The sequence below is a fragment of the Pinus tabuliformis genome, chromosome 5_2, assembly GCF_031772625.1.
Source record: "Pinus tabuliformis cultivar Carrire ecotype Pingquan chromosome 5_2, CPIR1, whole genome shotgun sequence".
Classification (NCBI taxonomy): Eukaryota; Viridiplantae; Streptophyta; class Pinopsida; order Pinales; family Pinaceae; genus Pinus; species Pinus tabuliformis.
The window spans coordinates 580,673,701-580,686,021 of NC_142306.1; positions in this window are offsets into that span (position 1 = coordinate 580,673,701).

Sequence of the window (12,321 nt, forward strand, 5' to 3'; positions counted from 1 at the left end):
TATCCGTTCTAAGGATGATGTGAAAGTGACTCTTCACTGACCACATTCATTTGGTCGATTTGGGTTGAACGCGAGTCAGTAAAAGACATGACGGCTTCAGAAGCAATTTCATATGGACTCAAAGGCATAGCATCACCGAATGAGTCTATCTCAGATTCAGATGGGACAATCCAAGGATCATCGTAAATAATGGTGTCTGATGTAATCATATGAATTGATGCAAATGAAGGGTCTGCGTTGATTGGAGGGAAAGGAAAAGTTCCCAGTAAATCGGAATCTTTAACTAAACCTACGCCAACGTCCCTATAAGGGATTGTCGTCTTACCGACATGCTGGATACTCTCTGAAGAGGCTGGGTCGGATGAAAAGTATGTCAGCTGATCAATTGTCACGATCTTACCATTATGTGGAAACTTTATTACTCTGAAGACCGATGAAACAACCGCTGTCATAGCATATGACCAACTTCGACCCAAAAGAAGGTTGTAGTCTAGAGGGGCATCAACCACCTCCACATCCAGACTAACGGTTTTACCTTCTACCCCTATAGGCAATTCCTGTAGAATACCAAACGGACGGAACCCACGGCCATCAAAGGCCTTAAGAATGGTCGGGGATTGGTTCAGCGAAGGAGAACCAAGCGATCTCCAACACTGAATCGACATAATACACGTAGAAGCTCCCTCATCAATCACAGTCCGATGAATAGGCCTGTTTTTTACTATCACTGGAATTTGGAAAGCCATTTGATGGGGTAGACGCGGTGTACTATTTTCTAGATCGAAGATTATCAGATTCGGGTCCTGAACATCAACAGCTCCGATAGCCGACAAAAGTAATTTTCGTTGTGCTGGGCATGATTGCAGCACTTCTAAAGCCGACATTGCTGAGGGTGAAACAGCTAAGTCCTCAACAATGTTGTAATTCTAGGCTGCTCTCACATGTGGATTGAAAGCAGACCTTCGAAGTACACCCTTGGCGGGCGGTTTAATTACTAAGTCCGGGTTAGGTTTTTCGATCTGTAGTGGATCGGAACCAAGAGCTGAGGTTGATGGATTAGAATGAGAAGATTCTGCTTCCTTACCATCAACAGGATTCTTACTACCATAATCTTGCGACCGAGTCGCAATCCTCACATGAGACATCATCAAAATGGGTTCTTCACTGGCAGTCGAGGAAGAACCTATCATCTTACTCTCCTGCTTTGGAAATGGATCTTTCAACACAGCAGGAGTGGGAGAACCTTTGACTATTTTCACAACCTCGGCCCGATGAGGGCAATCTCTTGTAAAATGATCTTCTTCACAAATAAGACAAGGATATCGAGGTTTGCACTTTTCGTCATTGGTTTCCGACTTTTCTGTTTTCTCCTTCGGAGCCTTGTCTGCTTTAGCCTTCTTCTTCCCTTTCTTCTTTCCACCGTTTTTTGATTTGGCCATAGATGACTCTACAGCGTGAATATCGGCGGAAAGTTCAGGAGAAGACTCTCCTGTCGGGGAATCAGGCAAGGTGATTATAGGAATAGTAGAACTCTTGGAAGACTTCTTCTTGCTCTTTGTGTTCACCGTACCAATCATACCATCAGCGGCATGAGATCCCGAAGGAGCAGCAGCGATTTGATTTGATTTTGGAAGATCTGGAATCTTCTCGTGTAACGTACCTGACTGAGTATAAACTAAGTCAAGGTACTGCGCCTGAGCAATGACTTGCTCCTCAGTAACTACTCCGGCCTTAGCTACATCTTCAGTAATCTTCGGTAACAATGATTTAACAAACCATTTAGCTAAGATTTGGTCCGGAATAAAAACTTTCACTAACCTCCTTCGACGTCTCCACTCATGAATGTGATCGGAAATATACGTGGACGTCGATTGTTTTAGTGAAGTTAATAACTCCGTGTCGTTATCGTATCTGACCGGCAACTGAAAGTGAGTTAAGAACGAGGTAGCTAACTGGCTAAAATTGTAAAAAGAGGCCCGTGGTAACTCAATGTACCACTTGGCCGCGAGACCAATGAGTGTACGCTGAAAAGGACGTAAGCGGATCGAATCATCCGAGATAGAATTTGAAGCACACCAGAGGTGGTAAGTCATCACATGATTGGACGGATCCTCTCCAGGCTTACCTTCGAACTTGGGTATATCACTGGGCAACTTATTTGGCATTGGCGGCCAAAACTGAAGATATTGAATTGGATCATTCGTTAGGCGCATCAAATCTGGTAAATCCAAAGTTGCGATAAACGGTAATTGCCGGTTAGGATCTCTAAAACTCTGAGTCATGACACCAGCCCCAGGAGGAGGATATCCAGGATAACTAGGAACAGGAATCGCATTAGGGATATTATATCCTCCTGGAAAACCAGGATTAACCGGACCGTACTGGGGTTGTTGAGGTTGTTGATAAGTGTACCCAGGATACGGTTGATACTGGTAAACCGGTTGTTGGACAGCTTGCCTTTGTTGGTACTGTCCCTGGTACAGTTGTTGAACAAAATGAGGTTGAGAAGTGACAACCGTACTTATACCAGGCTGACCTATAAGCATCTGGACCGTGGTTTGAATCGTAGATCCAGACAACGGTAAAGATGCCTGAGGAGTGGTTGCAGAGACAGTAGAAACCGGAGCTGTCGATACTCCAGAAGTAAGTGCGGTAGACACAGCGGTAGTTGCAGCAGCCGTTTGAGATGGAGTACTAGGTGCAATTGGCGGCTGAGTAACTACCGAAGTTACAGAAGTTTGAACATTTGACTGGACAGGTTGCGGTTGTTGGGGTGAACCAGAAATTACGGGTTGTCCAGCTTGAGGTACCAACTGTATACTTGGCTGCAACACCTGTTGACCCTATGATGGATCCCACACTAACATTCCAGGGTATTGACCCGTAACAGGTTGAGAATACTGAGGTCCATAACCAGATTGAGGATAGGATTGATAATTGAAAGGTGCAGTTCCCATACCTTGACCATATGACTGACCTTGAGGTGACTGATAACCTTGACTCGAGTATTGACCTTGAGGTTGATAACCTTGGGGTAAATACTGATACTGGGGTTGACCTTGACCTTGAGGTTGATACCCTTGAGGTTGATACCCTTGGGGTTGATACCCTTGAGGTTACCATCCTTGAGGTTGATATTGATACTGAGGTTGACCCTGGGGTACATATTGAGGCTGGGGTTGACCTTGAGGCATGTATTGCACCATAGGTACATACTGACCTTGAGGTTGCCCCCCAGACACAATTTGTGTACCTTGAGGTTGCCCCCCAGGCGGTAATTGGGGCTGCCCCCCAGGCGGTAATTGGCCACCTTGAGGTTGGGAAATGGGAGCTGAACCTGACATCATGTAAATGTCTCCTACACCGAATGGTATATTACCATTGTTTCCAGCTAATAACCCATGATCAACGGGTTGAGGAGACGCCCCCGCAAAGGTACCAGAAAGCGACTGATACCCAGTGGGAACAGAAGGACCGCCGTGTAAGAAAGATTCAGGAGTTTGAGTAAACACGGACGACTGACCAGACATATTTACAGGAGTATAAATACCTCCAGGTGGAAAAGGAGTATGAGGTGGAGAAAAACCTATCCCTGAGTTGTCTAAATAATTGGTTAACGAAAGGTACCAAGTAGTACTTCTAGGAGGACTGTAAAAGATAGATTCACGCTCCCTGAGCTCAATAGTAAGTTGATCTTCAAGGTTAGAGACACCTATTTCTTCCTCTGGAGCAAGTTCTTCAATAGCAATCAAACCAGTGGGAAGATTTTCGGTGATAACTCGTTCTACTCTTGGTGAATCTGGAACACTAGAAGTCGGAGTAACAGGTTCAGATATTTCAGGTTCTTCGCCTATATCACTAGTAGACGAAAAACTACCAGCAAGCTCAGAAACTGTAACAGCTTCAGGATTATAACCTGTCTCTAGACTTTGGTAATCTGGATGGACTACCAAGGAAGATTCTCCTTCTTCAGGTGAACCTACTTTACTGCCGCTAGGAGGAGTTACAAGGACCTTCAACCCTTCGTACTGACCCGGGACGTCTTCAGGAGATCCACCCCGTGATCTACGGAGTTTCCTCAACAAATCAGTTCCGGTAACAATCTCAGGTGACTTGCCCCGAAGTCTACGAGACTGTCTCGGTAATTCCACCACAGCTAAAAACTTTTAACTACTACACACGAAAACAAAGTAAAATCTCAAATCAAACCACCTAAAGTCGCTAAAGAACCAAACAAATTTGAATCACACGCCTAAAGAATCTAGGGTGTCAAACCAAGCACAAATAGTAGCCTTCCAGACCGAAAACGCTAGTTGGAGATGAAACCCAACATCGCCGGATTCAGTACAGAAGTGGCGGGTGGAACAGTTACCCCGGCAACCTGCTTAATGAATAGACCGGCACAAGTTCCTCCACTTTAACCGTCTCGAGTGAAGTGAACCCCCCGGAAAATCCAAGTGAGTCTAGCCGACGTCTGCTCCAGGTACAGTGGGATCTTCCCTCCACCGTCACCTCGGTAGAATCCTAAAGATAATGGTCACTAAGGTTACCAACCGCAACAAATGCACCTGGGGGAACTGTCTACACTCTGACAGCACGCAAGGGCAGAGTATCAAGCTCAATCCCCTTGCCGGTTCCTTGACAATAATCCAAGGTTTACCGACAAGTGACCCCTGGCTCCTCGACAATGGTTAATCCGAGGTTTACCGTTTGTAATACGTGCGTGTCTGGCGTCGTTCCCAACGAGGGAGGATTGATCCCCTCACTGGTTCGGACACGAGCTCGTGCTTCTCCTTTAAGAGGAGCTTTCCCAGAGTACAAATGAGACAATTGGATTTATTCTATCACAAGATAAGCTACTTGTTTGGTTTTGTTGTCTTGGAGAGTTAATTACTCTCCTACTCCAAGACACTAGCCTGATCTAAATTGGTGTTTCAGAGCCCTAGTAAATAAAAGTTACTAAGTTGATTTTACTTTAAGCGTTAATTTTATGGTTTTTCTTAAAGACAAAAGGTAGCGGAAGTGAAACCAATGGTGTGTAGACTCGACTCAAACCACTACAAAGATGCACCTAAGATGATTTACGCTACTTTCCTCTTTCAATGAAATTCCTAACTAAGAGAGTTGAGAGATGCAAATTTTATAGAAAACAACTTTCTTAGTAAAGACAATCAAAGAAACAATTCTCTTTATCTTTTCAAGCATACAAACATGACCACTCTTTACGTGCACGAAAAATTCTTTTTCTTTCAAAATGCCTCAAAGCTACTTGAAACAAAACTTTTCAAAGGAGATTTTTTTGTATTTTCTTTTATCTAATAAAGCATATAAATCTATTTTAACGAAAATTAATCTCAAAAACTATAAAATCTATGGAAAATCTACTCACAAGCAAATCAAAAAGAAATTTACTCTAAGCAAACCTAACGAGGAAAAAGCCTACAAGAATGATTCTAGGTTGTTTTACTTGACCACAATCAAGCCAAGGACCAGCTAATGCAGAATCAAAAGACCAGTCAAAACAAAACTCAAATCTTTTTGTTCTTTTTGTAAAATGGAATTCAATACTCAATCAACAAGCACTTCGAAATTTGCCAAAGAGACCACTCAAAGGTAAGTTGCTCTCACAGGTAGACTTTATGACAGGTCTGACTTCTAAGAAGGCTGACAAAACCAGAGAGATCTAAGGCTTGACAACTTCTACCGCCAAAGTCACTACAAGACCTACTCAAAAATCAAACCCTAGGGCTTAAACTTCTATGAAATCCACTAAAACACTCAATGCTATCGAAACAAGTTCAGGTGAAGATCTTTGACAAGAGACTAATGGATCTGGGCAGTAAAAACTAAGAAAAGGCAAAATCTAAGAGAAAAAATGCAAAAAATGGAATTTTCTTAAATTTTAGCAGGGGACGCAGGCAACCCGTTAAGACAGGTGCGGGCCCGCTCTGTGAACACAGCGACAGTGCGTCCAGGGACGCACTGTGCAATACTCAGAGGGTGCGTCCTACTGGAAAATTCAAGAAAAACTAAGCTAACCCACCCAAAAACAAAGTCACGGAGCCAAAAACCAGAAAATAAATGACTTTTCTCAGATCAAAGTTACATACAAAGGAAAAGACTTTCACATCAATGGATTCCCCAGCGGAGTCGCCATTTTGTCAGGCGGAAAGAGTCGATAGTGCGGACACAAATCAACCTCCCTAGGAGCCTAAGACTCTCTAGTGACAAACAAGACAAACAAGAGCAATCCTTCTCTAAACATGCATTTACCATATAAGAAATCAAGTGTTTAGATCCTACCTGTAGTCCAACGCTGTTGTAGCAGTCCAGCTCCGCGGATCCGGATGAGCTCCTCCTTCACTTTGAAACCTGCATCCACTAACAATCAAACGATTAAATAGCACTTGATAATCTCATAGAATAAAACATATTTAACACATAGACCAAGGAGTACATGAAACAACTCATAAATAACAAGTTATTGAGAAGAATGGACTCATTTGCATTAATAGGAAACAAAAGGAACAATTACAACCTGAGCCTTGGTGTTGTGCAAGTCCCTCCTAGGGTCCATCAAGAGTTCTCCTTTACTTTGACAAAGCTCACCCACTTCCAAATAGAACAAGTAAAGATGACAATCTCTCCTCACAAGCTTCTAAATGGGAGTCCTAATTCCTGCAGCATCTACCCTTAGAAATGTTTAGCTTTCAACCTCCCCTCCTTCTGCCCCAATGCCTGTATTTATAGTGCTCAAGAGGAAGTTAATCAGGTCCACCATCAATGGGATAATCCCCTCTTTGGATGGGATAGCTCCCTTATTGATGGGATAAGTTCCTCTTTGGTAGGGGTACATGAACCATTTGGAGGCGCTCAATACACGTCGAACAACCTTCTAGAATGCTCTAGAAATGACCACAAGTAACTTTTTAAAGATGAAACTTGCGCATTTTAACCTTTACAGGGGGACGCACCTGCCCCTTTACATACAGAGCGTCCAAGGACGCAGCTTTTGTGAACATTGGGTGCGTACCCGCAGGTAAGGTTGAGAGAACCTGCGTACCCAGAGATAAATACATTTATAAAGACTTTCTCTCTTTTTGGAGTTTGACATGGAGAGCAGAGGCTTAAGACTTGCCCAGGAGGATAGCATGACTGTTGATAGGGCCATACTAACTGTACATAGCCATGGTGACATTTTTTAGTGTAACACAGACAAGATTTGTAGAATGAAGACAGATTCTTGATGGAATCATGGTGGCCGACAAGGCCATCCACTCATTGAAGATGACTAAAAAACCATATATGATGTTTAAGCTGGATTTGTATAAAGCATATGACAAACTGAATTAGGACTTCATGTTTTGCACTTTAAGAGCCTTTGGATACACAAATGACTGGATTACATGGGTATAAAACTTGGTTTCCTTAGCATCCTTTTCAATCCTGATCAATGGCTAACCATCCACATCTTTTCATTCCTATAGGGGGGTTCGGAAACGAGATCCCCTTTCCCCTTTTCTTTTTATTTTGGCGATGGAAGGACTGGGGCATCTTTTTAAGACAACAACAGCTGAGAGAAGATTGAAAGGACTATGATTATATAAAGAAGACTTTCCACTAACCCTTCAACAATTTGTTGATGATACGATGGGCCTAGGTTTACCAACAGTGCAGGAAGTGAGGACTTTCAATAAGATCCTAGACATTTTCTTGATGGCCTTAGATATAGAAATAAATAGAACAAAATCTTAGGTTTTCTTTTTTAATACTCCTGTGAATGTGTAGAGACACATTGCGAGAATCTTGGAAATTCAAATTAGCAATATCCATTCCAAATAGACTCTCTCTATTGGAACATGTGGTAAGAGTCACTAAAAAATTTCAAAAGAAATTAATAAGCTAGGCCTTTAGATATCTAAATATGGCAAGTCGTTTAGTCCTCCTCAAAGATGTGTTACATGATCTACCTCTGTATATGTGTTCTGCAATGATGGCTCATGTGTCCATTCTTCAAGAATTGTAAAGAATTCAACGAGCCTTCCTATGGGGAGGATCTAGATTAGAGAAGAAATGGCCCCTAGTAGCTTTAGATAAAATGTGTTGCCAAAAAATGAAGGGAGGTATGGGTTAGCGGGACCTTGCAATGATGGCCATGGTGGTTGGGGCAAATATTTGGTGGAGATGGTTTCAAGGAGGGATGCATCTTTAGAAAAATATATGGAAACACAAATATGTCACTACAATCCTCGTCAAAAATAAATTATATTTGGTGTATTTAACTTGGAATCATTAATTTGGACCTTAGCAAAGAAGGGTATGGGCCCGATTCAAAGGCACTTCTTCTGGGAATTTAAGAATGGGTGCTTAGCGTTGTTCTAACAGGATTCATGGAAAAAATCTCCAAAGCTGGGAAATCAAGTGGAGCTTGAAAAAATTAGAATGCAAATGAATACCCAAGACAAGGTCAAAATAGAGGATTATTGGGAGGAGGATATGCAAGACCATCGATGGTGCAAATGGATTGCCCTGAAAAATTGGAATCCCAAACCAATTGAAGAAATCTAGTGAAAATTATGGAGGGATCTACAACACCAGTGGATCCCTATCTCATTTCAAGATGACAAGATCATTTGGGGTTATGGTTCTAAAGGTGCCTTCTCTATTAAGGAAGCAGGTCATCATGATCAACAAGTAGAGGAGGTATAAATAAATATTTGGAAACAACATTTATGGCCCAAAGTCTCAATATTTATATGGTCGTTAATACAAAATAAACCTTACATGGGACAATATTCACAACTAGAATCCTTAGGGACACTCCTGTTTCCCTCTTTGTTTACTAAATAGTGAAACTTTGGAGCATTTATTTAGTCTCTTTTCATTCTTTTGGGGACTTTGGAAGAAGCTAGCAGATTGCCTCTCTAGATCAGATTAGATATTGCAGAGTCCATAGAACACTATAAGAAGTTGGAGGATGCAAGCTTTTGACAACCCTATCCTCAATTGCATTTGGGATATCTCCCTTGGTTTCATCCTCTGGGGCATCTAGAAGGAAAGAAACAAGAGTATATTTAAAGGAGGTGCATCACCAGTGAAAACCACATGGAACATCGTTGTAAAAAATGTTAAGGAAATGGTTCTTGCACTAAAATAGTTGGCCCAAGAATGGAAAGTTTTAGGAGGTGAATCCAAGATTATGTGAGACTGGTTCATTCTATCCCTGAGGGTCTATCATTTGTATCCCTCCCCCCCCGCCCCACCTTGTTGTCATTTCTAGCCCATCCAATTGGTGCCCCCCAACCCTGTTCATGAAACTCAATTTTGATGGTGTAGCTAAGGGAATCCCTAGCCCTATTGGTTATGGAGGTATAATTAGAAACCACACAACCATGGACATATAATATGTTCATCTTTTTAGGGACAATTGGAATTAATGTTAATAATGCAATGAAGTTATCATGGCTAAGAATGGGATTGGAATATTCCCAGAATTAAGGATTTCAAAACATCAAGTTTGTAGAAGGGGACTCCCAGATTAATATTAATATCATGGTTCATAGATTACAATCAGGGTCCCATATTCACAAGGTGTAAAAAGGCTAAAGATTGGAATCCATGTTAGAACACGTTATGCATCTTATCTCCTATACCCCATGTCTTATCCCATCCCATATAAGGAAAACAAGAAATAGGGTTGTGGACTTGTTAGTGAATTATGGATGTCTAGAGATGTTTATACCTTTGGTAGTGGCTTGGAACTATTGTTTGAGGTATCTTATGAAAAGAGCCAGCTAGAAGATGATTCAGGAAGAATTTCCTTCCCTAGATGGGGTGATGAATAAGGGGAATGGGGGAATGGATAGGGAGAAGGTCGTCACTGCCCCACATGAATAATAAGTTAGGGGACATGGCAGTATACCCTCAACTAGTGTAAGAAAATAAGCAAAGCTTATAATGTCTTGTGACTATACTCCCATGCAAGGATGATGAAGACTTGCAGGAACTAGCATTGCATGTGTGAAGGAAAAGGTGGCCATAATGAGGGGCATGGAGAGTTTAATTAGCTTGCAAGGATTAACAACCCAAAATGTTGGGGCAATTGCATATTTAAGTTTTCAAGGCTTGTTGACAAAGCCCTGGCATGAGAAAGTTAATGGAAGGGAGGAATATAACCAGGAAAGAATTTGTTGGGGGCTGAGATTTAGCACCCAACCGGGGGAGGAGTTATGAGAGACTCGTCTGGTGGCTATGCAAGAGGCGACAATTACTGGATGCTTCATCATTGATGGACAAGTGAGCATAGTAGGTTACCAAATTTGCACTCAAAGAAGGAAGAATTCATTCTAATTTTTGTTGGTAATTTTAAACATGTAAGGTGGAAAATTTTAGCTCCTTGTTCATGTAACAACTTTCGCTTGGTTCCATTCTTATGAGTATGTTTATTGTTTGTCTAAATTGAATGAAGTTATGGGAAATCTATGGTTTGTTGTGCAGATTTTGTTGTTGTCTGTATCTGTGCATTATTTACATTTATTGTTTTTCCACAATCAAGTTGGAAGTGGAGCCGAGTGTGGAGTCTAAAGAGAATTTGGTCTAGAATTTTCCTGGTGGGGAATAGGCATAGTGGGAATGGTGTTGGTTTTTTTGTCTTTGTAGGTTATGGGGTATATTTTATCCTTGGATTTTGGTGTGGTCTGTTTGGTGTGGATAACCCCACCGCAAATGGGTGGAATTAGGCCAGGTTGGTGTGCTTGTTGGCCGCGAGGTGGCACGTGTTGGTGTGGGAATATTTTGGTAGTGAATGTGATCTTGAAGACCTTTCAGTGGCGTGGGATGTAAGGAGAGGGTGTCCTTGTCCTCTTAGTTTCATGTGGATTGGGTGGTGTTTTTATTTTCTTTCCCTAGGTCGGGGTGTGAACTTAGGAGGGTGGAGCTAGTGGTGAGGCAAATCCATGTTTATTTGGTATTGGAAAGTTTACAGAGATAAAAGTTGGAAAGCAATGTCAAATTGGCATTTTCCCCACTAGTCAGGGTGTCTCCCTAACCAAAGAAACACCCTGCAGAAAGCATATCTTTTAGTCCAAGTCCCAATGGTTGTTTTCATAATGCCGAGGGAGAGAGGCCATGTGAGGAGAGGGGATGCATACTACAAGGAGCAAGCCCACAGAGGAACTCTCGATTACAAAATAGAGTAGCGAGTTTTGCAGCAAGGTAAAAGGAGCATATTCATGTACATGTGTAGGAATAATTGACCTAGTTAGAAGAGGAAGCCTCCTCTCAAAGAACTTCCCTCTCAGATTTCGAATTGATGGCAGAGTGGACAAGATGGATCTCGGACACAGGGCATACATGAGGCAGAGCTAATCACTATATGCAAACAATGGATTTGTACAAAAAGATGAAGTTCCAATTGGGAAGTACGTTATCTGGGTGTTGATGAGAGACCTATTACAAACCTTGGATCATATGCATGGACATCTTAAACAATATGATTATAGGTTGGAGATGATGGACCACAGGTTGGTGATGATTGAACAACTTCTCGTCATTCCTGTAGTAGTGGTTAGATCCTCGGTAGACCCAACAACCCCTATCCCTGTAGTAGGTTTAGATTCTAAACCAATCCTCTGATTATATGATTATGGTTTTCTTTTTGTAGTGGATTATGATTATAACCAAATAGGTCAATATCATAGCATAGACTTGTTTCGATGCACTTATGTTAGTTTTTGTTTCTCTCTTTTGTTCTTTTGGAAAATATAATATTGGTTATAGTATGGTCTTCCATACAAGATCCATATGACTTGTAGTAATTTCTCATATAATCTCCAATTTTTAAAACAATAAAATTCAAGTTTTTAAAAATTAAAATAAAACATATAAATTTTGATAATTTTTCATGTAATCTCTGATTTTTAAAACAATAAAATTCAACTTTTTAAAAAATAAAATAAAATTTATATTTACTATTATATAATAGTAATAAGATTTTAAATAACATTTATTTTCAATAAAAATAATTCAATATATATATATATATATATATATATATAACATTTACAGTAAACTTTCTATGAAATGTATGTAGGTTCACGAGCGTCCTCAATATCATTAGTTAGCTTACATTGATTTAATTGAGTTCACTCCCAAACATTTTTCATTAATATATTTAGCCACGCCAAAATACCAACATCTTTTGCGTTTTATTGATCCAATGGCAAATAATACGAATCCATCATTTATCATTTCAGTGTGTGATGGAAAGGCCCTAAGCGATATATTCACAATTTTTTAATTTCTTCTGGAAAGGCCATGATA